This window comes from Apis florea, unplaced genomic scaffold (genome assembly GCF_048593485.1).
Source record: "Apis florea isolate Af1SG1 unplaced genomic scaffold, ASM4859348v1 contig_3747_pilon, whole genome shotgun sequence".
NCBI classification, from domain to species: Eukaryota; Metazoa; Arthropoda; class Insecta; order Hymenoptera; family Apidae; genus Apis; species Apis florea.
The window spans coordinates 80900-108462 of NW_028256832.1; the positions used below are offsets into that span (position 1 = coordinate 80900).

Here is a 27563-nt window from a genome sequence, read left to right on the forward strand (position 1 = left end):
GTAATCGTGTGTCGAGGAAGTTCCGTGGAACTTTTAATCGACTCCACTCGCTCTTTTTCCCGAAGCTCGCTTCATTGAGAGTCGGAAATTGTCGGTCGAGATTTGAAAAGGATACGTTTCGATGTAGTTCTCTCTAGTTAGGTAGGTCTCTCGAGCATGTTTCCAAACTTGTTGTATCGCGACTATTAATTGGTAATTTATAATTGTTCTACGTTGATTCATTTCGTTACGATATTAGTAAAATTGAAAGGGTTTTTTCAATTTTTGAGTATGAATATTAATGACCAATAATTTTAATATCGATATTTTGTACATTGGAATTAAATGTTTTTATGTATCGAAGAAATGGTATATAATTGCATTTTTCCAAAAAGTGAAATAAGTGAATGGAGAAACGTTACGTATGATTCGTATTTATTTGGAGAATTATTTCAATCTTTCGAGCTTCGTATGTTCCTTTGTAAATAAAGAGCATTATCGTTCGAATTATTTCGTAAACATATTTTGATTGTATATTTATATCTACCGTATAACACGTACGATATTCAATTATACGAGGGGATCTCTCGCCGTCCAAAAGTCATTTCACGCAAGATAAAGTGCAGCGCACAAATACGTTGCGTGACGTGAAAAATCCAGTTTTCGAGACGCAAATAACAGTACCGGCCGGTTGAAATAGTAGCTACGTGTCCCGAAAAATCATTTTGAAAGTCGAAAGTCCGAGTCAGCCGAAGAAATACAATCTCAAATGTTGAAAGGGGAGCCATATAAAAGCTCTGTTGGAGGGAAGCACGTCTGGCGAAAGAGATCTTCCCGACGATCGCTCCGGGATTGCGATTTAACGTGCCTCGGATACGAACTTTGGTTTAAAGAACGCGAGTAAATCGACCGTGAAATCGAGTAATTCAAAACGATTAATGCCATGCGTGAAGTCATGTGGTTCGAGGATACAAAACGACACTAAGCACGACGAAACGTTTCACGAAACGTTTCCATGCCTTCTTGCTCGTATACCGATTCAACATTTTTTCAATAATTCGCGAAAAAATAGTTACTTTGATAAAAGATCTAAAGATAAAAAAATTCGTATTAAAAAAATTGACAAGAGTAAAGATTATTTTTTATCGTATAATTTCTCGAATAGCCTCTTAAACGATTTCAATTACCAAAAATTCCAAAAAATATTCTTTCGCCGAAGAACGGACCAAAAAATCGAATAGTCTTTCTTTTCGCAAACTCTTGATTTCTTTACGCAAGAACACTTCTTATCTCACCCCGCTTCCCAAACAGAGAGAACGCTTCACGTGTCCCTTATCGTAAAACCTGGCCAAACTCGTCCAAACTCGTACGTTCCTTGCGTATCGAATCAACGCGCCTTTCCACCAAAACCGCTTTTACAACAAAGCGAGAGACGCAAATTCCTCGACGTCTATACGTGCGCGACACGTTGCAAGGATCGAAAATCGGCGATAAACACACGTAGAGGGGAGGAGGGGGGAAATTGTCGAGGAGAGGATCCCTATCGAAAATCGGTGACGACTTCTTTCCTTCCATCCTGCGGACGTGGACACGGTTTCGACCGCCTCCGACGGATAAACATCATAAACGTCGTTCGACGGTGAATAAATTCAGCCGGGGCGAAAATGCGGCGGGGACGGGTTCGTGGAAACGCGAGAACGGCCGCGAAACGAAATGGAACTTACTAAAGATAGGAGAGAGGAGATTGGGAGAGGAAGAAGACGCCCACGTGGCGCGATAGTAAGAGCAAGATCGGATAGCGAGAGGGATTTTCATTCACCGCGAGGGGATACACTCTTCTTCGTTCCAGATGGATTTGACGAGCCTTATGCCACGTTCATATTGATCTTTTTCACGGCCAGGGGAAAAATTGTTAATAACTTGAAGAGATTCTTTTTCTTTTTTCGAAGTTTTGCGAGAAAGAGTTGAAGAGTTACAGAGGCGTTATTTGTTTAATTAGTTATCACCGTGGAAAATATATGGAGAGAAATGAAGATTAATGGATCAAGGATTCGATTTTGCTTTTTGATTCATTCGCTGTTGGATTATTAATAATTGTTATAATAATGAAAAAAAGAAATAAAAAATCGTATATTCTGTATAAAATGTTGCAATGTTACAAAAGTAATTGGGAACCAAGAAACGTCAAAAGTGTTCCATGGAAAAATTGCAAAGTGGCAAATCGAAAAGTAATTTCTTTCCGAAGTAATCGGCGATTGAAAAACTTTGTGCACGCCTGTTTAGAAGTTTTTATTTCGATTCGGTACACGATTATTACCAGTGGCAAAATCAAAAAGTTAATTGAAATATAATCTTCCGCAAATTGCCATGGAAACTGTATAACTGATTTATGATAGTCGAAATAAAAATCTTTCGCGCTTTTTGAGTGTAATTTACACGCAATCAATATGATTTTGCAGCTAAGGAATTACTTTCCTTAAGCTGTATTTCTAAAGACTTATTACTCGAGTACTAAAAGATACTTCACCCGAAGGAATATTACCAGTACTTCGTAAACCAGTGAAGAATGCAATTCCGGCATATCTTATCCGCATATAATTATAACCAAGGTTTCAAGAGAAAAATTAATACAAAAGGCAAAACACTTTCGAGAAACATTTGTGAACAAAATTGAAACTCAACTAAAGAAAAAATTATCCATCTGTCTTCTAAACTTAAATATTATCATTTCCTATTTCCATTCGTAAATATTTATTACTATTCTTCTTCGAGATAAACAAAAATTCAACATTCCATTTTCGAAACGCTTCGCCGAATCTTTCCATAACTCATAACACTATCCCTTTACCGTGCAAAAATTCCATAAAATCGCAAACCGTTCAGAGAAAATCTCAAACTACATGCAAAACGACACAATCGGCTTCGACACAATGAGCCGACTCATTCGCGTGACGAAACGAAATTCCAATGGCAAAGGGAGCTTCCTTCTTTACAAAATTCAGATTCGCGAGAAAACAGGGCGAAGGGGGATAGAAAGGAAGAGGGAAAAAATTGATAGAAATGATTGTTTCGCCCCGTGAAACGGCTGTTTCTAAGATCGGCAAGAACCAAGTGAAATTCGTTCGGATGCGTGGTAAATGCGCGAAGGGGAGAGGAACGTCCCGTTCCATTATGGCGAGGCTTGCAATAAAAGTCCATCTACGCATCTGTCTTTCCTAGTTTTTCTCCGCCAACAGCCCCGCACCGTCCATCCAAATGGATGATGCAGCGCCTTTCGCACTGCACAAAGGATTCCACCTTGGAAGTCTACCTCGATTCACCTGATTCTGCGTTTCTGCTCGATGCAGAAATTATTCCGCAAACTCGGAATAAAGCGTCGGGTTTCAACATGCTCGATAGTTATTGCCGTGAAATCAGCCGTGTCGCGGCAGGGAAAAGGAAAAATTCGATTCGATATGAAAAATTGTATCTCTATCTCTGTTTCCAGCCAATCGCAAGATATATGCGAGCGTCCGTGTATGTAAAAAGCTGATGCAGAGTTTTTCGAGATTTACCCTTTTTTTTCTTTCTTTCTTTCTTTCCATTCGTCGATTCGTTTTGAGGAAGTTCCATTTGCCTTGCCGTATCGGATTGTATCGTAGTAAAATATCGCGAGCAATTCTTCGAGATTCGTTTCAGAAGAAGAAGAAGAAGAAGAAGAAGAAGAAAGAACGATTGGAAAGTTTCTTTCGCTTCGAAAAATTTTGACCGGTGTTACGTGTTTCGGAAACTTAACTTGTTTCCGATCAATTTCTCGATGTTCTCGTCTTACGTCTTACAGGACTACAATATGAAATTATACACCTACGCCGGTTCTAGATTAACGTAATCCAATACTGTCACGCCGAATAACGGTATCCAACGGGATATACACGGGTATCAATCGAAAAAAGAGAAAAGAGACGTAACAAAATCATTAACTCGATGGAAATTTCGGATCGAAACGAAATTGGAATATTATTCCATCCAACTCCACTTCCAACAAAACCGCACAGTTCATCCCCTAACTACGATTTTTCTGCCCAAGGGGGGTACGTATTTTTAAAAATTTCAATCAATTAACGCGCATTAAAGTCTCGCGAGAGAGAGTGTCTTTCATCCGGGAGGGAAGAGCAGATTCGTTCCACTTTGGTTGCTATCAAGAAGAAAGAGAGAAGAAAGAGGAGGGGGGCGAAGAGAAGGCTAGATGCGCGGTGTCGAAGGCTTAAGCTCTCATACGCTTAAAGGAAAAGATGGCAGCTCTCATAGGTTTCAGAAGCCCTCGGGGCCCCAGAGGCCGTCAGCCTGGAGGCTTAGAATTCGCATCAAGAGGCGCATCACGTCTCCGTGGGGTCTTCTCTTCGTTTCTTTCTCCTCCTCTCTCTCTCTCTCTCTTCTTTAACTCCTCTCCTCCGCCTCTCCTCTCTCTCTTCCACCACCCGACTCGCGGTCATCTCGCGTTGTATGCGTTAAGTCATGCAGACAAAGCGTTCAGAAAAGGGGGTACCCCAGGCGCGAAGCTTCAGAGAAATGAATTTCGTTTGCATATTCGTCGAATTGCATTCCTTCGACCCGTTTCCTGTCCACGCACCAAGTGTCCTCCAAGCAGCCTTGCCGCCCGGACTTTTTCCTCTCTCCGCTTCGCTACACTCCGTCGTTTCTTTTCCCTTTCTCCCTTTTGTCCAACGATCGGCCGACAGATACCGCGCTGACGAGAAGGCCAATCGTGGCCGCCGGTTTATCATTCAATTTATCAATCATAACGCTAGTTTCGATTCGTTCGCTTAGTTACGACGAGGAGAAGATCGTCAACGGTTGGACGAAAGGTGATTTTGCTGCGGATAATTGAAGGAGTTTGTTGGAATTGGAAGAATGGGAGAAGTATTGAAAATTTACATTTCTTCCGGGCAATTAGAGAGTTTCAAAGATTCCAAGTTTTGATATCGTTAAGCTAATCGATCGATTTTTTCCCCAAAATTTATATATAAAGTATTATCAGAATAATCTGCAAGTCGATTATCTGTCTACAAAACTATAGATAGATACGATATACAGAAATGGATAAGCAAGAATGTGATATTTCATTAATCTGTTAATCGTTACACATAATTTCAATTCCAGATCCAATTTCAATTTGAAGTTATTTCGATTACTTAACTTGACAGTTCAACGACATGGGCGTGCAACGCGTTCTGAATCGATAGCTGTTCGATCGAAAGTTCGTCCAAGAAAATATCACGTGAATATGGTGGTAGTCGAGGCACGAAGGGCCGCCGACGTGCGTATGCAACCTATTAGAATGCATTTCTTTTGTTTCGTACCTTGCAGCCGTTCACAATGTTCGACTGCATTCCGAAGGGTGTGCCACTTCCTGCACGTGTGTCCTCCAGGCAGCCTTGCCCTCCCCCACAGTATTTCGTGCCCACATGCGACCGATGAATCATGTCCTCGCTTATCTATCACCGTTTCAAAATTTTTATCCAACCGAAGGTATAAACGGAAATCTTTGAGAAGAATTATTAATCAAAATGTTCGACGTCTTGTTAAGCTGAATATTAAGATGAAGAGAAAAATCGATAATAAAAAAAACTTTTTAACGAAATTATTAAATTAATTCTATCGAATTTTCCTTCGAAAATGTTCGAACGCTGGGCAAAAATTGTCCGTGCAGGAATAAAAATCTCGTCGTCGACGAGAAACTTCAACGTGCACAATGTGGCACACTTCCACGTTCCACGAAAACGCGAAAAAAGCGGTCTAATGGCCGGAGACCGATGGGGAAAAAAGTTTCCGTTATTACGGGAATAACGAGGGCCCCGCAGGGCCCATTTTCGGGGCCCAGGAACCGAGAAACACGGGTAACTCGATGAAGAAGGCAACGTGGCGATCGACGATCGTGTTACTTGGACACAAAGTCTAGACCCACCAGAAAATCCGCTCTCGGGTTTCTCGACCCGATGTGTGGATCCGTAGCCGACACTCGAGTAACGAGAACAAAATGAAGACGCGAGATGCAAGGGGGAAAAAGTTTAACCAGTGGTCCAGTGACACCCTAAGACTTGGCCTGTCGCTAACGGATTCTCTTTTTCTGATGTTTCGAGCAAGATGATGGGACGAGAAATATATATATATATATATATATATATATATATATATATATATATATACCGAGTTGAACAGAGTTGAACGAGGTTTGCGAAAGATTGTTGCTTCCGTGGAAGAAGCAGTTCGAGAAGAATTTGAGAATGTGAAAGGGATGAATTTTTATCGGTGAGAATAAAAAAGAAAAATTGTGATGGAAAATTAAATTTTACGATATATTGTATTCTAATGGAAAAATTCTTTTGAATTTACATTGATTCCATGATTTCACTGAAATTTTGTCCCTTGTCGATAGAATCTTTATATTTGAAATCTTTGGTAAAAAAAAAAAGGAATAAACGAGTAAGAGTGTGTGTAAAGATATAACGAAAAAACGAATGCGGTTAAAATATTGAAAAAGAAATTTATAAACTTAAACTTCGCATTGCGCAACTTCTCCAATGAAAGTACAAAACATTGATGAAAGTAAATTGATTCAGTTGCCGAAACAAACGGTGAAAGTGATCGGTGAAATTCTCTTGATGGAACAATTACCTAAACAATTTAAACGATTCGATGGATTCGAACGATACGGTTAATTCCAACCAAAAGTAATCATTACTTCATTACGCATATAATAAATTAATATTAACGAAACGAAAATTAAAAAACACTAATCACCTAAAAAATTTGCGATAGAATATTATTAAACCATTAAATTTTGAAGAAACGAAAACTATATTTTAATAAAACGTATAAAAAGTAATAATATAATAACGATTGGTAAAAAAGTGAAATAAAAATTAGGATCATTATGAATATTATTGAGAATATTATAGCGAACGTATGAAACGCGACTTATGAAATAATAACACATCGGTTATAACTGTTTACATTCGTAGTCGGTTTCCGAACACGGAACGAAACGAACGTGTTTCTCTCCGATCTCCGCGTAAAGAGTTTATCCACCAGTTAAAATAATTAAATAACAGTGAAAATCAATTAAAACAAGTTATCGAATCAATATGAAACATCGATAATCGATTGATTTTTTTAATGAAAACGCGATAACATAATAAAAATTTCATTTTCATCATTCTTAATCTCGTTTGTCTATTGACACTATTTCGAGATGATAATAAATACATTAATTATTTATTATTGGCTCGTATCTTCATTATTTCACAATTATTACAATTATTCGACAAATCTTTTAACGCAACTATCTCTTCTTATGCAAAACACACATCAATATTAACAAGATATCGACAATTTTACAAATGTCTCGTGCAATCTTTTCACTGCCGTTATTCAATAAACATTTCTTATCCCTATCCCGTAGAATTTCTTCTTTTCACAGACATTCGAGACGATTCTTATTCAAGGAGGATCGAACGATCCTCCTCATCCTCGAACTTAATTCAAAAATAAGGAACGCTTTATCCATTGACGGCGGCAATTACAAGTGCAAACCGTTAGCAGCAATCACGGTTGCATTCCGGTTAGGCTTTGGAATAATTACTCGTAGTCCGCGTACCACGGACCAAGCTAATGATCGTGGTAATAGAAAAAAAAGGGGGAGGGGGGATAAACACCAGATGATTGCTATGCGACCTGATTTATACCTCCCCCTTCCACCACTCGTTGGATTTACTATTGAGAATAAATAAAACCCTATCTTTAATAGCCACGTTGCGCTAATAACACCAACGTTTTCCTTTCTTTTTTTCCCTCCTCCCTTTTTCCACGTTTATCCACCTGTGATAAATCAACGTGTCCGCACACAATTTTATCCCGTTTCACCTTATATCGATTTCTTTCTGAATCCTTAAATTCCTTGCTTCGAGCAACTTGTTATTACATACAATATTTTTTTTAATCATTAACCAGAAACGACTACTGTTGATCGTGCATCGTACAGAAGATTAACACTTCGGACACACTTTGACGAGGCTTCGTTATCGAAACTTTAAACTTGCACCGAGCGAGACGAAGCGATACCCTAGCTAAAACATGCCGTGTACGCTATGTATAAAATTAGGAGCCAGACTGTCTGGCAATGCAAGCAATTTCAAATGCGATAACGATGTCTATGTAACGATATAATATTGATGTAATACAATAATAAAAAAGAAAGGAATGCATTCACTGTGAAATGTAGTATCAACGATGATGAATATACATAATTTACATAAAATCCAAGTTGGAAAATTCTACTAACATTTTAAGGATGTTAGTCACGTCATAATTATATTCAAACAAAAATTTCTCTTCCCTTTTAATCCTTCGTAGTCCATAATTAATTTAATATAATAAATAAATAAACATGAAAGAGCGATATTACTGTTACAATTTAAATACAAATGTTCAAACCTGAATACAATTTATATCGATAGATGTAAAAATTTCGACAATTCTCCGCTTTATAAGATTTCCTTCTACGAAAAAGAATAACGTTTCGTGTCGCTTCGAAGAATCTTTACGAGAAATTTTTCGGCATATATCGAATGGGTCTAGTCGGATGAATGCACAATGATGAATCGTATCTCGGGCAAAGAAATTGGATCATTAAGTGGCGCGACCTTGGATCGACGAGGAACAGAGAGGAACGAATCAACGTTCTTACCCAGATTCCTTTCCCCTTCGTTCTTTTTTTTTTTTTTTGCTCGGCTAATTACGCGTATCGGGTAATTTAATTAATGAGGGCATGCACGGTTTCCAAGATTACAGGGAAATCCTCCTCCTCGTCGGCGGCGATTTAATGGCACCTCGCACGAAGTAACATTCTCCCCTTTTCAACTTCGATTCAAGTTCGATCGAGAGGAATCGTATAGGCGAAAGATGGACGCGAGTACTTTTATCAGATGACAAATGCGAAACTTTTTCTAAGGGCGGAGATCGATGAGACGGATACGTAGATTCGAAACACATCCATCTCCTCGCGGATGTACGAATAAACAAGATATCCATTAGGCAAGGGAAAAAAGTGTTCTGCGTTTTAATAAACGAGATGCGATTTACTTTCAAGAAGGGAGAATCACTTTGTTATTTGTTTCGATATCTATCTCAAACTTTGTTCATCCGATAATTACAATTGATACTTCTGATATATCTTGGAGATAGGTATATGTTACGTTATAAATATTAAAACTGTGAATGAATTTCTCTGACTTATATGTGGCAAACAAAATGATAAGCCAATCAAAACTTCTCTTCCTATCTTTCAAACACCTTCGTCTCGAATGAATCAAATCAAAACAAATCCATCCCCACATGAATAGATCGAAACAGAATAAACGTGCAACATAAACTTCGAATCCTTCCTCCAATCCAACCATAATTCCAGAGTATGAAACCGCTTCTCAAAATCCTCAGACTCTTTCCAACGGGATTCTTCCAAGAAGTTCTCGAACTCGGATCCGAGTTGGTGCGGAAAAGAGTCAGATGAGTGGATGCATAATGGTGAATCATATCGCTGCCGAAGAAACTAGATCATTAAGCCATGCAACCTTGGATTTCTTGCCAAGTTCACTGCACTGTCCGGCCGGCTAGTGCTGAATATATATATATATATATACATATATACACATACACACACACCTATATTCTCCAGCACCCGTATCCTCCTTCCTCTTCGCCTTCCTCTCTCTCTCACTTCCACCCAGATCGCGCAACCTCTTTTCTCCTCCGCTTCATACGATCAATCCAACAGCTCCTCTCTTCCCCTCCTCCTCCTTCTTCGCACGCACTTACATACACGCGTACGACTATTTTTCTCCCCCCGGAGAGCCATCCTGCTAGCCTGTCGTCTCCCGGGGAACCCGGCCATCTAGGCCTATCCTAGTTTTTGCCTAGCGTCCGCCACGGTGGACTCTCTGGCCACCACCGGTCTTTCAAACCATCTAGGGCCGGTTTCTCTCTGCCTTATACGCTCATTTCTTCGCTGCGAATAACGCGCCACGCGAATAAGACGGGGGTGGGCAGGGAGGAGGGGAGGGCAGGGAGACCAAATAGAGAGCGTGGAACGAATGGCCGTGAGTCGAATCGAGAGAGGAAGAGGAAGAGAAGTTCAAGGTGAGAAAAAGCGATGGATCGAGGGGGGAGGGGAGGGGAGGGAGGGGAGCGTCCTCTCTCTAATAGGAGGAGGATATACGCTGTTACGCCAGAAGTAAAGGGTGTAAAGGGAAGAGGAGAGGGAGAAGAGAGAAAGGTTCTTGGCAGACGATAACGAGGAGGAGGTGTAAACGTACTCCTCCAACTTTCCATCCAACTTACGTTCGAACGCATTCTGATGTTGCATTCTGATCTCCTCTTCCCTCTGTTCGAGGAATTTCGCGGGCTTGATATATATATATATATGTAAGGCTCGAAATATATGCGATGTGCGGTGGGTGTTACGTACGCCAAGGTAATGCTGTTCACCTGGCCGACGCTCAAGATGAGACTCCGTGCTCAGCTTCTATGATCCTCTTTTCTACGGAGGCGAGGAGATTTATTTGATCGAGTAGAGGATATTTTACTACTCTCTCGGGTGTGAAAAAAAAAAAAGAAAAAAGAACGTTCGAGCAGGTGATAACGTTCGAAACGGATTCGAGGGATTGGAAGGTCGCGCCATTCTCATGCTTTGCTCGCGAGTTTTGCATATATAACGTCGGAGAAGGAGGAGGAGGAGGAGGATCCTCTGCTTGCATTGTGTCACGCGTGTTACGACGACGTACGTAAATGTACTCACCAGCTACACACCACGGGGTATTCTGAAGCGTTCCACCAATCGTGAATGACATCACGAACGATTATTTCTGACGCGATCGTGGATTAATCGTTTGTGAATGGTTTGAGGAGGATGATCGATCGGGAAATTTTTATTTCTCGGTTAACCGTGTTAAGGATGAAAGTCGCGTTTTAAAATTGCGTGGAGGACGATGTGGACACGTTCGATTCCTCGTAAATTTACGTGTCGTGGATTCGTTCGCTTCTGTTTGAATAATAATTGTGATTGGAACGAATATATTGATTATAAGCTTCGCGCGAATCCAAAGTTGTAATTTGTAATAGAATCAAAAGCAACGTGGCAATTAAATGTCAATAAAAACGTGTGGGATAAATATCGTAATCGAAGCAAGATCGTAATAACAGTGAAACCGATCTCAAAATTATAGCACCAGCTTTATTAATACACGTACGAGTTTATTTTAAACTTAGACATTTATTTCGATTCTCTCTCAAACCCGAAAAATACAAAATCGATCCCACAATACATTGCTCATTCAATTTCAATCGATTCTACACAAAGAGCAGAGGACTGAATATCCGAATATCAAATTAATACCAACACAGATATCCTCGTTCACAGCTTCGATAACTTATTTCAAAATATGTATCCCGCGCTGAACACGATTCCTCGCTCTTTTCTCTTATCAGTCAATGCAGCAGCAGTAGCCTGCAATTTCCCTATCGAGATCCATAAGCTTTTCTAAATTTGTCCAACACCAGACCGGGCAATTTATCGCCGTCCGATCGTTAACGCTATCTAATATCCTCCATTTCTCCCCCCTTTCTCCGCCTTATTTAGATCCGTCGAGGCCACGGGGCTTTAATCGTTTCGAAAATTACAATCCACCACTACCGCCACTCTCTCCATTCTCTCTCTCTCCATTCTCTCTCTCCATCTCTCCTCTCTCTCTCTCTCTCTCTCTCTCTCTCTCTCTCTCTCTCTCTCTCTCTCTCTCTCGAGTAGTAAAGAGAAAGAGAATCACGGCGGTAACAGGAGATCAGCAACGCTTTTTCTCCCCGGCTGCATAACTGTTCCCCTTAATATCTATTATAAACTTACGCGCCCCTTCGCGAGGAAGGAAGAGAGCGAGAGATAGCATCGGGATAGGAATATGCATGAGGAGTAATACACCAACAGATCCGCCGGTTTATCGTTGTAACACATTGTGTTTAACGGTATCGACCGATCCTAAATAGCTGTTCGTACGATTGTAAGCGGTATAGCGATCGTACTGCTCCTGGTCATGAGCAATGTGACGTCCGCTCGATATTATGTGGAACGTGATAATTGACTCGGATTATTATTGCCGAGTGAAGCGTTTTCCAGTGGGAAAACTTGAAGAAAAGAATTTTTTGCCTCTGAAGAAGTGTATTCTTTTTTATAAGGGGAGTTTTGGAATTTTGTTTTAAGATTAGAAGAAGAAGAAGAAAAAGGAGAAAAGAGTGGCCAATCTAATTTTGTGAAATCTTTTGTCGGATTTCTAATCATTTGATAGAAAATAAAAAAAATACCGATTGCAATGAAAAATTAATTGCACGATATTTTTTATATTATATGTACTCGAGTAAGAAATCAAATTTTAGCTATATATATATATACACATACTAGTAAGAGATTCGATCAATACACGTTTATCCGTAGTATTTACGAATGAAAATGGACGATAATGATACTAATTAATATCTACTAGTGACTCAGCACAGCAACATTTGTATCGCGATGATAGCTCATGTTTCGTATCGTAACAATAATGCGTGAAATAACGTGATATTAATATACCTTTCGAGAGCGGTTGTCCCTTCCATGCGAAATTATTATTGGATAATGATTATGCTTTAACCGATTGATATTGATGCGCAACGAAATTGCATATGCGGTATTAATAACGCGGAAGGAAATATTAATAAGACGATCTTATTGATACATAACACGAATATAATAACCTGGCAACGATGAATCGAGAATTCATAGAGTGATTATGGAATTTTCAGATTCCTCTTCGACATGAACGGACTATTAATTTGATCGATGCATTTTCTAATTGATTCCTAGCTATGAAAGCAACATAAGAAAATTTGTATTTTAAAGCTATTATAGTGCCGTTAAGATATCATTGATAACATATAATTTGATATTATACAGAATATCCCTTTCCCATTCTTTTCTTTAATTATTAAATATAAATTACCTTGTATAAGAATTTCTACGTGCTACGAACCCCCATGCACAAATCCTTAGGATGCTTGGCTCGTCTGAAACATAAAAATTAATCCAATATTAATGTTAAAAAATAAAAAACAAGCTGATAATTTCGTACTTGTATATTTCTAACACGCGTTTACTACTCGACAATCAATTTAATCCAACTTTGATTTACCATCTCCAATTTCCTCCAATTAAACTGAACACGATAATTATCGTCGACCAACACTCTCTTTCCCCGAAAGTGAAAGTTGTCCAAAACGAGCCAAGGATCTCAGAACGTTCGAAAACCCGGAACCATCTAAACAGCCTCCTTTCCCCACGGCAGAGCGAGGAGGGCAAGTAAAAAGGAACGATGGCGAGGAAAAAAGAGGAGCACGAGGGCAACCGAGGCAAAAGGAGCAAACGTTTCCCGTGTAATTCGGTCCTAACGTTGTCCTTATGCCGTGTAACATTCGATACCTTCACCTTCCTCCACGGGTACGCGAACAACGTAAGATAACACCTGTGATATAACTGAATAAAACGGTCCGATGACCGAACACTCTTCTGTGCACATGGTTGCATGCGCGCAGTGGCGATCAACCGATCGAGAAGGGATCGTGATCGACTCGTTACATCGTCCGATTTCTAGATTCTGGATCAAACTATTCTGTCATCCGAAATGATGAAGTTTTATAAATTGAGTGAATAGGCGATGGATATTGCTACATTTGTTACATCGATTTTTCTGATAGATATTAAACATTATATAATTTCTAGATTCTCGATAAATTATTGATGAAGAATTAGATTGGATACAATGAATTTCTGAATTGAAAGGAAATGAGAAGTCATAATGTATATGTTTTATGAAATTACTTTTATTGAAATTATTAATTTAGATCTAGATAAAAATCAGCGATTATATATAGTCGAATAATTTATTTTTATAATTATCTCAAATTCTTTCTCCTCTTTTCCAAAAACTCGCGATTCATTGCATTTTGGTATTTATAACTACGAGTATTTCGATTTGATGTTAAATATAATGAATAATAAAAATTTTAATTCTACCAATCGTCCAACTTCCAATACAAGTAGCAATTTTCCACTTTCCCTACTCAAGTTCAAGTATCTATGCAAATAACACGAAAGCCAACGAGGAATATCGATTTCCATACTCGAGGCAGACACAAGAACCAACCCATACCACCGCTGGGTCAAAACGTCGATGAACCTCGAATGTGAATGATTTTTCCCTATAAATCGTCACGTGTCATCTCAAGAATAGAGCTCGCGTGTTACACCACTTCCTAGTTAACTCCTCGAGACATCCTCCACGGTGTCGCGCGAAACACGCGACAAAACATACCAGTTAATCGTCGCTACGTCTGTACTTGGTTCCAATGCTATAAATGTATACAGGGTGTCCGAAATATACACGAAATTTAAAGTACAATTCTAGAACAAACGCAACAAGATATAACAAGATATCGATTGAGATTTTTCTCAAATTACAAACGACAATTCATTTCAATTATTTTGCTCTAAATTTCCATTTCTCTTCGTCCAGCCAATGAAATAACGTTGCTCACGATTTAATAAATTAAGTCTCAACTGGCATTTTTCAGAAATCAACTCTTTACGAATTTTCCACGCATTTCTTTTTTCTTTTCCGTACACCCTGTATATGCACCATACGAACGCATAATATAGACCATGGAAGATCAATTTCCCTTGAATAAAACATCCTCTCGGCCGGATTGGCGTTATCGATGGAAGAGGCTCTAGGCTGAACGACCTATGGCTACGCGCAATCGTACTCGCGGCCTCGAAACGGATGCAAGAATGAGAACATGCTTGTTCCACGTCCTACGCACAGCTAGACGTACACACCATGGAGGCGATAGCGAATATTTGGTATCGATGTCCCGGTGTTAATAACGCTGGATCGGAGCGCGGCCATCGAGACGGCGGCCGCTCGTGTAAAGCGGATGTAATGAAGGGTTTGGAAAGTGATTTGTGTCACTGCAAATACCCGTGCCCGCTTTTAACGCTCGATAACACGCCCTCTGACAAGTTGCTTGTCTCCCCGAATGATGGTTCGAGCGAACAGATCGCTGCGTTTCAGATATCGATACGTCACGGCCGGTTATGTTTGGTGATTGAAGAACGAGTAGCGATTACTGGCCATTCTGGATGCGCCACAATTTCAAGAATTTCAAATTGAAGAGCTTCGATTCGAGTTCGACTGGGTGAAAGATGCAGATGAGACACGATCTCTATTCGGGAAAATTATATCCCGATTTTTTCACAGATTTAATCGTGATATGTAAAAAATATGAAATGAAAGGGAAACGAAAGAGATAATAGGAAAGTAGCAAGAAGTCATGTTTTTAAGTAAATTTTTCTCCTTTTAAATTTAAATATTGACCTTTTGCGATAAAACTTTTTTTGTCAAAAATCTAAATTCAAAATTCAATCTCGTACAACCCTCTTAAAAAAAAAATCGAATATCTATCATCGAGTGAAATTTCTTAAGCTAATCTTATACCCTTCCCCGCCAAAATCTCCGCTATATAAAAATTTTATTCCTGCCGGTTCACGTCACCAAGTATTCATTTCATGCTTGGATATTCTTCATCTTATATTCATCATTCGTTTGGTTTTCGATTCGAACATCGTTCGATGCAGAAAAATCCTCGAAACGTTTAATTCGCCGATTTTTAATTAATATTCTCGTGGATGTCGATTACGATGAAGGATCAATTCATAATTTAAAAGAGGAAAGATGGAGGATACGCCAGAAGCAATGACGCGCATCCTGTGGTCCATACCGTGGAGAACCCTTCTCCTCCTCCTCCTTCTTCTTCCTCTTCACTCCCTGTATCCGCTTCTTTCCGCTTGGACGAGAAAGGATGACTCGAATACCCTCTGGCATCGACTGTCCGCCCGCATGAAAAACCTTCGGTGTGCGTACTACGTACGCGGACCGGAAATACCCCCGGGGATGCACAAGACCCCGCCACGATCCTGTTGCGGAAGTGCGGCATACGGAATGTAAATTCGCCTCGATCGAGCTCGAGACGAGAAGATAAAATTGATACCTTCTTCCGTCGTGTATCGACACTCTCGTTGGAAATCGCGTGACCCTTAATTACGGTTTCGAAGAAAAAAAGAAAGAAAGAAAGACTAGACTAGTTTTTCTGAACGTTCCTCTTTCGAAAGTTAAAAATTTAGCTTGGATATTAGTAATCATTTGTTGCTAAATCGTATCTACATTTCATCGAATCCTGTTATAAATTTATCTCTTTTTTTATTCGCGAATCGTGCGTTTTCCCTTCCAAAGGTCCTATCTTCAGACTTAAAAAAAAAAAAAAAAAAAGAAAAAATATCGTATAAATACGTTGAAAGAATAAGATATTTATCCTCTGACCACCAAGATCGAAACAAAGTTCAAGATCAAAGATAATTAATCATACGAACGAAAGAAAAGAATATATGGAGGCGACCTAAGTCGAGAGGGTTTCGTCGTTCTCACCGAGTGTGTCTGGCCATCTAATTAAACCCATAATTACGGTCGACATGCATAATTGGATCGGAAACGACTCGAGCTGCGAAGATCAAAGGTCCACGACCGATTTCTCTCGTGATCCACGAGACACGAGCGGGAAACGACCCGCTCGAGACCTCGAATAAGAGAGCATGGATCGAAATACTCGTTGCACCTGAGTCGAACGTTATTGTTTTAGGACCAGGTAGATAGAATTTAATAGGCTTCGGACACGCTTCGAGCAGAGGGATCTCCACTGGACCGAGTCAAGTTTGTAGACAGGATCTCGGTTTCCGTTTACTTCTTATTTTAATTTCGTTGGCTTCTTCATCTTTCATTCCTCTACCTGCCCATTCTTCTCGCTCACTATTTTTAACATTGTGAAGCATACCTCTGGCTTCTCTCCTGTGCTATTATAGTAGTCTAAGTAATTTTTCTTTCCTTTTTCTTGTCGCTCCGTTTTTGCTATTACTGTTCCTTACTTTGTTTCCTGGTCTTTCGGGTCTTTTTATCATTTTATTTTTGTTCTTGTTTCGTTTGCTTAATTCGTATCGTTCGATTCACTTCCTTTTTTAATATTTTTTTTTTTTTTTTTGGTACGGTGAGAAGAGCATCAAGATTTAGATTGAACGGTCCGGAAATAAATTGCGGTTTTTAACCCCTTTGCACTCGAGCTACGTGTATGAAGCAATTTGTATGAAGATTTAACATTAATAGATATATCGCAAGAAGTATATAATACACTTTTGCCATTAAGGATTCTAGGTAAAATCGTAATAATGTTATCTTTCTTTCTATCGTTCATACCGACTTCCTTGTAATATTTTTTTAACACTAAAATATTAAAACTTCGTTTATCGATAAAGATAAAACACTCTGCACCGCGTCCATTACCATTAATTTTCTCATCGTGATCAGAAAAAAATCCGTGTAATACTCACGCTTCGGAATCACGTTAATTTTCTTTCTAGATAATTACTTCCTAACACGTAATTTCCAAGAGAGGATATCTTAGATAATATTTCTTGCGCGGATATTAAAATACGATTAAACGACGCGTAAAACGCAAATAATTTGTTGCAAAGTCCTACATTAGAAGATTATTAAATAGCCAACACGCGGTAAAACGAAACCGGTCATTTACCCCGGAAAATTGTCGACGATCCACGACGACGCATGATTTTAAACGCGATACAACGGAGCCAACCTCGAGCTAATTGCTATCACCATCTTTCTTCGGATGAAAATCGAGCGAAACGATGAGAGAAAAATATCTGTCAAATTACGCTTGTCGCCTCATCGATAACCAACGCTAATCCTCCATCTGTTCGTATTTTCCCCCTGCTTCGAATTTATCTCTTTCCGGTTTTTGATCTGGACTCGCGCGCCCGCTGTCACGGCTTCGATTCTTTTAATTCCGTCCGAGATTCCACGACTTTATTTTATCGCATGCACGTCGACATTTCTGTGTCTTTATCGACCAGTTACCAGTAGTATTATCGGTCCAACCAATCGGTCTCGATCGACAACTCTCCCTCCCTCCTCTCGCTCCCTCTCGTCTCGCTCCACCGGTATGCCTTGCCTCTTCCGTATCTGTCCCAAGTCTGCCCCAACAGATCCCCAAAGCCGTTCTATGCGTCTTAATAGCGCGTTAATGCCCGAGTCGTCGAGATATCGAATCGAATCACCTCTCTCCGCTACCCTTCGATTATAAACCGCCTGCGTATTCTCCATTTCGTGTATCGATAATCGAGATCTGTTTTGCGCAGAGGAGAAGGAGAAGGAGAAGGAGAAGGAGAATGGAGCACGGAGGGACGAAGGAAGGAGTCGTTTTACGTATGCCGTTTAAATTATAATATAAGAAGTAAAATCAAGGGTACTCCAGATTCCATTGCGTGGTTGCTTTGCTTGATGGTTTTCTCCCTTTTTTTCTTTTTTTTTTTTTTTGATTTTTTTTTGGGGGGGGGAGTCCTTTTTTTTTCTCTTTTATTTACGAGAAGAGAGACCTCGACCGCGATTCACCGATAGCAATTAGAGGTGGGCGGCGCTCGAATGCAATGGATTTTTCGGTTTCTCGCGTACACCGTCCCTGGCAAAACATGTTTGCCAATCTCTGACACGCCTACAGAGGGGAGGCTTTTTCAATTTTTACCAGTGAAAATAACGCAGGCTCCGAGAGAAGAGGAGTTGCATACGTATGCAACTTGGTTCGAGGGCAACGAGCGCTTTCATCTTCGATAAAATTCGATGAGAGCGGTCGATTCGTTGGAACATCGTGGGTATGTGTTTAAGGTGGTATTTAATTGATGGGTGAATGCGTGGTGCTCCGGGGATAATGTTCTATATTGTTGGAGGGCGAGATGATTCCATTGATGACGATTTTGTGAACCGGTCATTTAAGATTTGCTTATTTGCTTCGGAATTATTGATTTTTAATTAATTTTGAAATATAATCTGGATGAATTGAATTTCTGTATTGAATTTTCTTTATAAAAATTTGCACAAATTATCATCGAGATATCAAAATTGTTGTTGCAATTGCCATAAACGAATATATCTCGTGAATTTTCGACGAAAAATTTTCAAGAATAAAGAGATTTCATTAATCCAGCCTTTCCTCTTTAGAAGTAAAATGTCACTTAGTATTTCGAAATATCTGAAAAATCTGAACATCTTGATATGAAATTTTAAATATTACGATCTATCTTGAAAAAAAAAGTAAATCAAAAAATACGAGATAAAATATCTTAATATTATGTAACACGTCTTGGACGTAACTAATTCTAAAAATAATAATCGAGACAGGTTGCTCCGAAACAGGAAAAAACATTTATATTTTATCTGAACTAATTAATCTGAGAAAAATGAATATATATCCACGAATATCCACGTATAACGATCAGAGAAAACTATAAAAAAGAATTCCTCGGTTCGCCTAGCCGGTGTATCAAAGTATCACTTTTAGAGTGGGCATGAGCGAGGAGACTATAAGTATTATACTCGAACAAGTTGCTTCTCAACTAGCCGGACAACTCGTAAAGCAACTGCCACACGACCAGAAATTAACGTGGAAGACGAGTACCCAACCGAAGAATCCAAGGGACGACTAGCATCCGGTAGCTTAACGATCGAATCGAATATCCAGTGATTCCAGAGACGAGAGAAAGGGCATTTATATACAAGCTTTGCTCCTAATCCTTGACTAACGATCGTACACGGAGAATAATATAGTGGAATAAGATATAAAATAGTAGAATAAGACGAGTGAGCGATAAATTTGATAATCAAGTCAATAAAGTATCGTTTAGTGCGTTATTTCGTTCGAAGGATTTTTGGTGGAATTTTGGATTAAAAAAGAGAGAAAACGACGTTTTCTTAGAGGCATTTTGATTAATGGAGGTAAGTAAGGTTTTCCTTAAGATTATTGTAATTAATATTTATAAGCTGAAACCATAGTTTACACGATTGTAACGAGCCTCTGTCAATATTTGTAGTGAATGTTTCCTTACTTCGAATTGGACGATAATATTTGCGTTTCGTGTATAACGTTTGTAGCATTTTACAATTTATAAACATGATTAAGCGAAGATAGATGTATTTAACAAACGAATTTGATTTGTATAAAATATCTTTTCAATATTTATTAACTTATCAAAAAAAAAAGCGTAGAAAATTTAAAATATACCACAAAAATTCCTACCTAAGATATCAACTACTTATTATAATCTTATTCATAAACGCATTTCTAAATATTGATATACTTGTGAAAATCTCCCATTTGCAATAGACAAATACCAAGAAAATTTCACAACGCTTCAAGGAGACTCAAAATCCTATTCAAATTCTATCACCTCCCACCAAAATTCATTTTAGAAACAAACCCTTTGAGAAAAACGTTTCCCCTATCGACATAGCCATGAACCTTTTTAAAAACTCTTAGAGCTTAGAAAGGGATAAAAAGACCGATCTCAAACCGCTCCCTAGCCGATCATCGAAAATTCTACGATCGAGCGAGCTATTAGCTCGGATGCAGCCACGATTCCCTTCTACTCGGAAACGTCCCAATTACGACGAAATCGAATGGAATTCGTGGCGTTGCTCAGATTTATGACAGGCCTTGGCCAAGCTTTACCGCGAACCGGGCGCAGAAAAACTGGGAGAGGAAAAGTGGCGCGCTGGTTGGAACGCGCGCTTCCGGTCTTCGAGAGGCACAACTCCTCAGAGAAGGGTATATATAAGTGTCGATCGTAACGCATCCGACCGATATCGTGCATCGACGCTTCTCTCTCTCTCTCTCCCTCTCCCTCCCTCCCCCCGCCCTTCCCCTTGAACGAAAATTATTGGCGGCACGACAACGTGAATATCAGGTCGGACTAGACTTTAATGCCACGATGGAATGTCGTAGAGCGTACGTGGTTCGAACGACTAGTTTACCAGTGGCCGGCCGGCCATTGCACACACACGTTCGAGTCCGCACCGGCAAAAAAATTAGCGCACGATGCGAAGCGGCGACGGTTATCGCCGCCGCCGCCACCACCACCACCAGGCCGGCAACTGGTCCCAGTGACACGAGAAACTCCGTTAGATCGAAATGAAAGTTTAACCGTGGTACGCGAAACTTACCATCGACGAGCTTGTGTGCTATTCCTCGGCGCAAGAAAATCGGTGGTATTCGGTGTCAGGGTTTGGAATTTTAGATTGGAGGAGATGTGGTATTATACGGTGGATGGGCAGAGAGATCGACCGGAGCGCGTACTGTTGACGGAATGGCTTAGATCAGTGTCTCTCAACTTGGACGGAACGTGGATAAAAGGAATATAAAGGTTCTTGGGGCGATTGTTTTTTTTTTTTTGTTATTTTGTTATTTTGTAGTTATTCTCGTATGGAAAATGTTTGAAAAATGAAAAATATCAGAGATTGGTGAGATGTAATGTTCTATGCTATGTTTTATGTGTACGTGATTAATCCCTGATTGAAATATTATATTTGATGTGTGTGTTGAATTTTTATGTAATTATAAGAGGAATGGAAGGTTATTCGATTAAAAAATGGTCGTGTTTTAAAAGATGTTGAGAAACACTGGATTAGATAATGCAAGAAATCGATGCATTATTGCAATCGATGTTGCGTTCTTGAAAGATTCGTGGTATTTGTTTAGTCATTGTAAAAGAAGCATATGTTGTAATGTTTCATAATAAGCATATGAATTCTTTTTATAATATTTTTAAAAAAAAATTAATTTCTCAATTTCATATCCAAGTACTAGATAATTCTACGCGCATGCAAAATGATTTAGTTATAAATTCAACTCAAATGGGATTTTATTCAAATACGAGAAGTAAAACATTAATAATATCCCCTGTGAAAAATTTGAGTTTGAAATTCATAAAATAAAATTGACTTCGTGAAACGCAACAACTTGTCCAACTTGAAAATTCAATAATCGCATTATTCTGTATCACGCACTCGATATTTTAAAACTTCGTGATCAAAATTTATTGTTAATACCTAGTACTTTAATATGACGTACGAGAGTGCTTAGTTATATTTAGTTTCCCTTAATCGTGATAAAGCGTTTCGTAAAGTTCTGGCGAAAAGTCACGAACCGATATAACTTATGAAGGGAACCGAGAACGAGTTTGGAAAGCCCTATTAAACTTTTAAAGTGAGAATGCATAACTAAACGTGCAAATTAATTGACTATTCTACAACGCGAAGAATAATTCTTTTATTTCTTTAATCGACTTTCGAAATGATATAAAAACGCGTATAAAAAATCTTTCTTCCGAAAGAAAATGTTTCCAAGCGTTTTGAAAAATGAATTAATTTCGTAAAAATATCCATAAAAATCACTTCACCGTCCCGATCAGCCTAAGAATACGCGCGCAAAGCTGCACGCACCCCTTACGTATCCAACTTAAATATAGGCGGCCATCATCGAACAACAAGATCCCACGGTCGATACATTCTCTCTCTAATAACATATTATGTAAATCCATTGAGGATATCCTATCCACCACTTGCAACAATATAATCTTTCGCACAATATCGATCGATGGATACTTCGTTGTCGAACGAGAGTCGCTTATCTTTTCCTGTTTAATTTTCCGAAAAAGAGAAAAACTCGATCGGCTAAAAGACAAGATGAAAATGGCGAGAGGAAAATGGCGAGAATGATAGGGAAGAAGAGAGGAAAGCGAGGAGAGAGCCGGTTACAGAGGAACGAGCTACGAACGGGAGCAACGAACGATAAACTGTCCCGTGTGCACGGACGGATCGATCCACGATTCCTTCGATGGATCGATCCTCTGGTTGCTGCAAGTTCGACATAGTTGCATGGAGAATCGCGAGCACAATTCACTCGTGACGTGTCCTCACGGTGAAATCTCATCGTGACGCCATGTCGTATATACCGTGTAATTTACCGAGTAATTAGCCTCGAGTTGTCCATGCGTTTAGATGACACTATGTACGTTTGACGAGGCGGTGAGGCAAACGTGATTTGCAATTCATGAATACGAATAGTTAATTCGAATTTGCATTCTTTTTTTTTTTTTTTTTCTTTCTAGAATGGAGTCAAGTTTTTTCGTTGAAAATTATGGTACAGTCTCGTGATCAGTATGTAATTGCGATCTATGGAGAGTGAGAATTAAAATATAATTGGTATTTTGGTAAAATTATATGGTTTGACTATGTATTCCATATCCTCTCGATAATTAACTCGAAAACAATGACTTTCTGAATTTCAATTTTTCGTTTGGAGATGAAAATTCAAACGAAGTTTCTATTATGGCAAATAAAACAAAAACATTGAAATAAAACGAAGAATTCTACTTACATGTTGCATTCGAATATCTTTAAAATGCTATAAATTTAATCGATAATCAAATTTCCGGAAAACGTAAATTTTTAAATTCTTCTATAGCTGTGCTGGCTGCTACACAGGCTAAGATTTGAAAGTGTGATCACGACATTTGTTTAATTAAAGAAGAATGGTACGTATTTCCTGATTTCAACAAGTTCATAAAATCTTCTTGGTAATTAAAGATATCTTTCTTTACTTTCACTTCTGCGTTTAACATTTGAATATCACGCGGTTTTATTGATCAATAACAATTCTTATTTTCGCCAACTAACAAGCATCCTTCTAAACAGACGAAACTTGCAATCGTGTGCATATAAAACCAACATGCATGCAACGGTTGGAAGCGAACGTTTCTGGTAATAAATTTTACATACCTATAAGAGGTTCATTAATAGCCATCAACTGCATTTATATACGAACTTTTTCACCACTTATTTGATTCGTACTCTTTAGCATGTGCAATTACCAGAAGCCACAGCTTCCTTGTGATGCTCAAGAATTTACTATTATAGATCGAAGAATTATGTTTCAATTATTTTCGACTAAAAAAATTATCCCCTCGAGTCCAATAAAAACGCAAACTGCGCTAAATTTATTCGTTATCAAATATATTATATTATATTCACACAATGACAATCATAAAGTTGCAAGAAGACAATTTTTTCAACAGATGATGAAATATCGAAAATAAGGCAATCATCGATATATGTAGTAATTTTTATTAAAACTGTAAAAATATTAGGAATTTTTCAAAACTAACGACGCATTTATTTCGAAACATATAATTTTATGACCATGTGGTTATTCCTCTGAGTCGAATAAATATTTAAATTAAAAGTATAAAACTGCATAAAACTGCATTTCCTCAATTTTATTCATTAATATAAATCATATATACAGTGACAAAATGCTTATTTTTAATTGAACTGTGACAATTCTATTGATATAACCATATCGCGATAAATTTCATTTCTTTTTCTTTTCTTTTATAATACAAAATTAAGATACATCACGAACACAGATATCCATACACTCCCAATGTGTATAAATACTTTTATTTTTGTTCTTTGCACACGTACAAGTGAAAGATTATCTCTATTTACATTCTCGTGTTATACATGAAAATCATTCACGAACAAGAAGCGAATTTATAAAAAAAAAAAAAAAAAAAAATACACAGTTTACTGTAGAACACTCGAAGCACAGGAGTGGGACAAGAAATCGTCGTGGCGTGAAATTATATGCAAATCGAGGCGCGAAAGACACGTTTTCAACCTGGATGTTCGACGGTTTACAAACGATCAGTCCAGATCGAAGTTGCACAGGTTGCACAGGTGTGCATCCACGATCAACGAGGGATACAGCAGAGCGGAAATGTCGACGGATGCATCAACGGAAACATGCGTCGACTTTCTAACTATGCACCGTAGGAAACGCGGTAAATCTTAACGTGAATACCAAAAAAAGAAGAAAGAAAAAAAAAGAAATTATTCTGACGCATGTCCCCTAAGAGAGACGCTGAACAGTTCCGGAAGAGTTTTTTTGGGGTTTAAGATTCAGTAACTCGTACCGACTGATTTCACTGATAAGTTGGAAAACGTTTTAGGAATAAATAATGGTAAGGGAGTCGCCGCCTGGTCCGTTTATCCTGTCGTTCCGAGTTATGAAATTTACATGAGAGTGATGAACACGATGGTTATGGAAATAATCTTTTGTTCGGCGTATCGAAAATTATGAAGATATTACGTATGTACGAATTGTTATAATTGTTATGATTACTTGAAATAAACCTATTTTAAAAGATTTATTTAAAAACTCGAAAGAACGAATGAACGAGTATTGATTATGAACACATATCCCACGTGAAAAACTAACAAAACGAATCGAGAGTAATAATCCTGTCGAGCTATTAACGTAGCTAATACCTCTGCAAGATTAAAAATCTAGGAACAACAAAGTGGAAAATCATATATCTTAATAACATCGTATATCTTAAAAGTAAAAAGAAAAAAAACCATCTCTCCAATTTTTTTCCACTCGATAACTGTACACTCCAAAACAATCTTTCCCATTGATAGCGCATAAAGGATTGAACGCACTCCCACGAGTTTAGTTCCCGCGTTAGTTTCTCGCTCGAAACTGTACATCCGCGCCACTGTGAATCACCGCATATCTCAAAAGCTGGACGTGCACAGCTACGCCACAATGCCGATCGTACACACGCGCGCGCACACAAACGAGCCAGCTGCACGAGGCACGGGAAAAGCAAGGAGTGAAAAGAGGGATGAAACGACAGACGCGCACGCTCGGCTAAACGGAATAGAGATATTTATTGGCGTAGCTTGTGTCGCCTCTATACAGCCAATTTACATCTCGAGTCACACGCGTAAAGATAAGTTGTCGCGTAAGAGGAGATACATAAGCGGGACGGATAGATCGCGGGGGGCTCCGTTAGAACGCGGGGGACCATTAAATAGGGGTCCGAGAGTGTACACGCAGGGGAATAGGGACATGCATTGATTCGTGGCTCGATACGCGCAGCTACCAGGCTGCGAATTGCCTAGCGAGGAATTAACGAAAACGTATCTATTAATTCTGCCAATTCTCACGGCCGAATACCCACCACGGTGCAACTATTATTAGGCGGGAGTTATGCAGCGATAACTCGAAGCGCTTGTTACCGTTGCGCCTGCTTTTATTGCGCGAAAACGCTTCCCGATTTCTCCCCTCCTCTCCTCTCGTTTACGACGATGAGGCTAATTACTTGCCACGCTACTGGGACGAGCCGGGTTGGATACTTTATCAAAGCATTTATGGCGTTACCTCGCGATTTGAAGATAATATACGCGTTAAAGATCTCGCGATTAACGATTGAAAACTGTTTGAAGGAACAAAAGATGCGTTCGAGACGTGGAAAGGGTTTGAGGGTATTTTAATTATTGGAATTGATAGATGAAGAAAAATTTTGCACACAATTGTATAAATAATTATTTCTGAGATATGATCAAGAGAAATATTAATATTATACGAATTAGAATTTGTTTCGCGCAAAAAATATCCACTAGTTGCGAATATTTGTAATTTCTTTTTCAGTCAACCGCTATGATCCCGTGAGCGGATATTACGTCGTAGTATCTTCTTGCATGGAAATGCGAGAAGATCTTATACCATTCAGGTGTGTAGAAATCAACGAGTTTAGCCGCAATCTTTTTCCATCTCGGGAGTCAAAAAAACATACTACGCATCTTAATTTCTACATCACCATTTTAATATTAAATTTCTAATCTAATCGAACTCGAGAATTTCAACTTTTTACTTAGAATATCATCGAAATCGTTTGCAATTATTAATCCATGTAATTATTTCCACATAAATCATTATACCAAACTATTCTTTCCTCAAATATCCTTTAAAAAAGCAAAGAAACACTCCTCTTCCATCGAAAGTATATATTATAATTCAACGTGGTAAGAAATGAAAAATCCCAAAATGAATTTTCCACCAAAAATCTTCCAAACGAATTAAACTTTACCAAAAATTCCCATAAACAACACCGATAAAACCGATTCTTTCCCCGAACTATTCCCCGAAAACAAAGCAAAAGAGCCTCCCTCCATCCTCCTGCATCAGCATTAATAACTTCATCAGTGTATGAAAAGAAGAAATAAGAAAAGGGGTGGCGGGGCAGCACGGTGAGCGGAATTCATTCTGGAGCGTCGTAAAAGTGGACAAAAAGGATCGGTACGGTCGTGATCGTCGATTTTCAGGCCCCGTCGATCGGGACAATGGTAGAAGAGAGAAGGAGGGCCCTGTTTCGAACAAGGAGCGCGTTATGGTATACGACTATGCAGTCGGCTATACGATTATTTTGCGCGGCCACGGCAAGGCCACGCCACCACCACCCTATACCGAGGTGACAGAACCTCCTTCTCCTTCTCCTTCTTCTTCCTCTTCTCTCGTCTAACCCGTGGTCAAACCAGGAACCTTGAGGAATTCCTGAACCGTTTAAAGGACCTCCGTCGAAAAAGCGCAAAACGACGAAAATGCGTGGCAACAAAAGAGATCCAAACGGATCACAGGTCAACCGATGGCGATTTGATTTATGCTGC

The 27563-nt window shown here is 39.0% G+C and overlaps 1 protein-coding gene across 1 annotated transcript in view; it reads right to left on the minus strand.

The window, feature by feature from the left end:
• Positions 1-27563, minus strand: part of LOC100871431 (uncharacterized) — a 100705-nt gene that overhangs the window by 61239 nt on the left and 11903 nt on the right. Inside the window, exon 2 of the mRNA XM_086914841.1 lies at positions 13041-13104. The gene's annotated coding sequence lies outside the window, so the exon portion shown is untranslated. The remainder of the gene's footprint in view (positions 1-13040; positions 13105-27563) is intronic.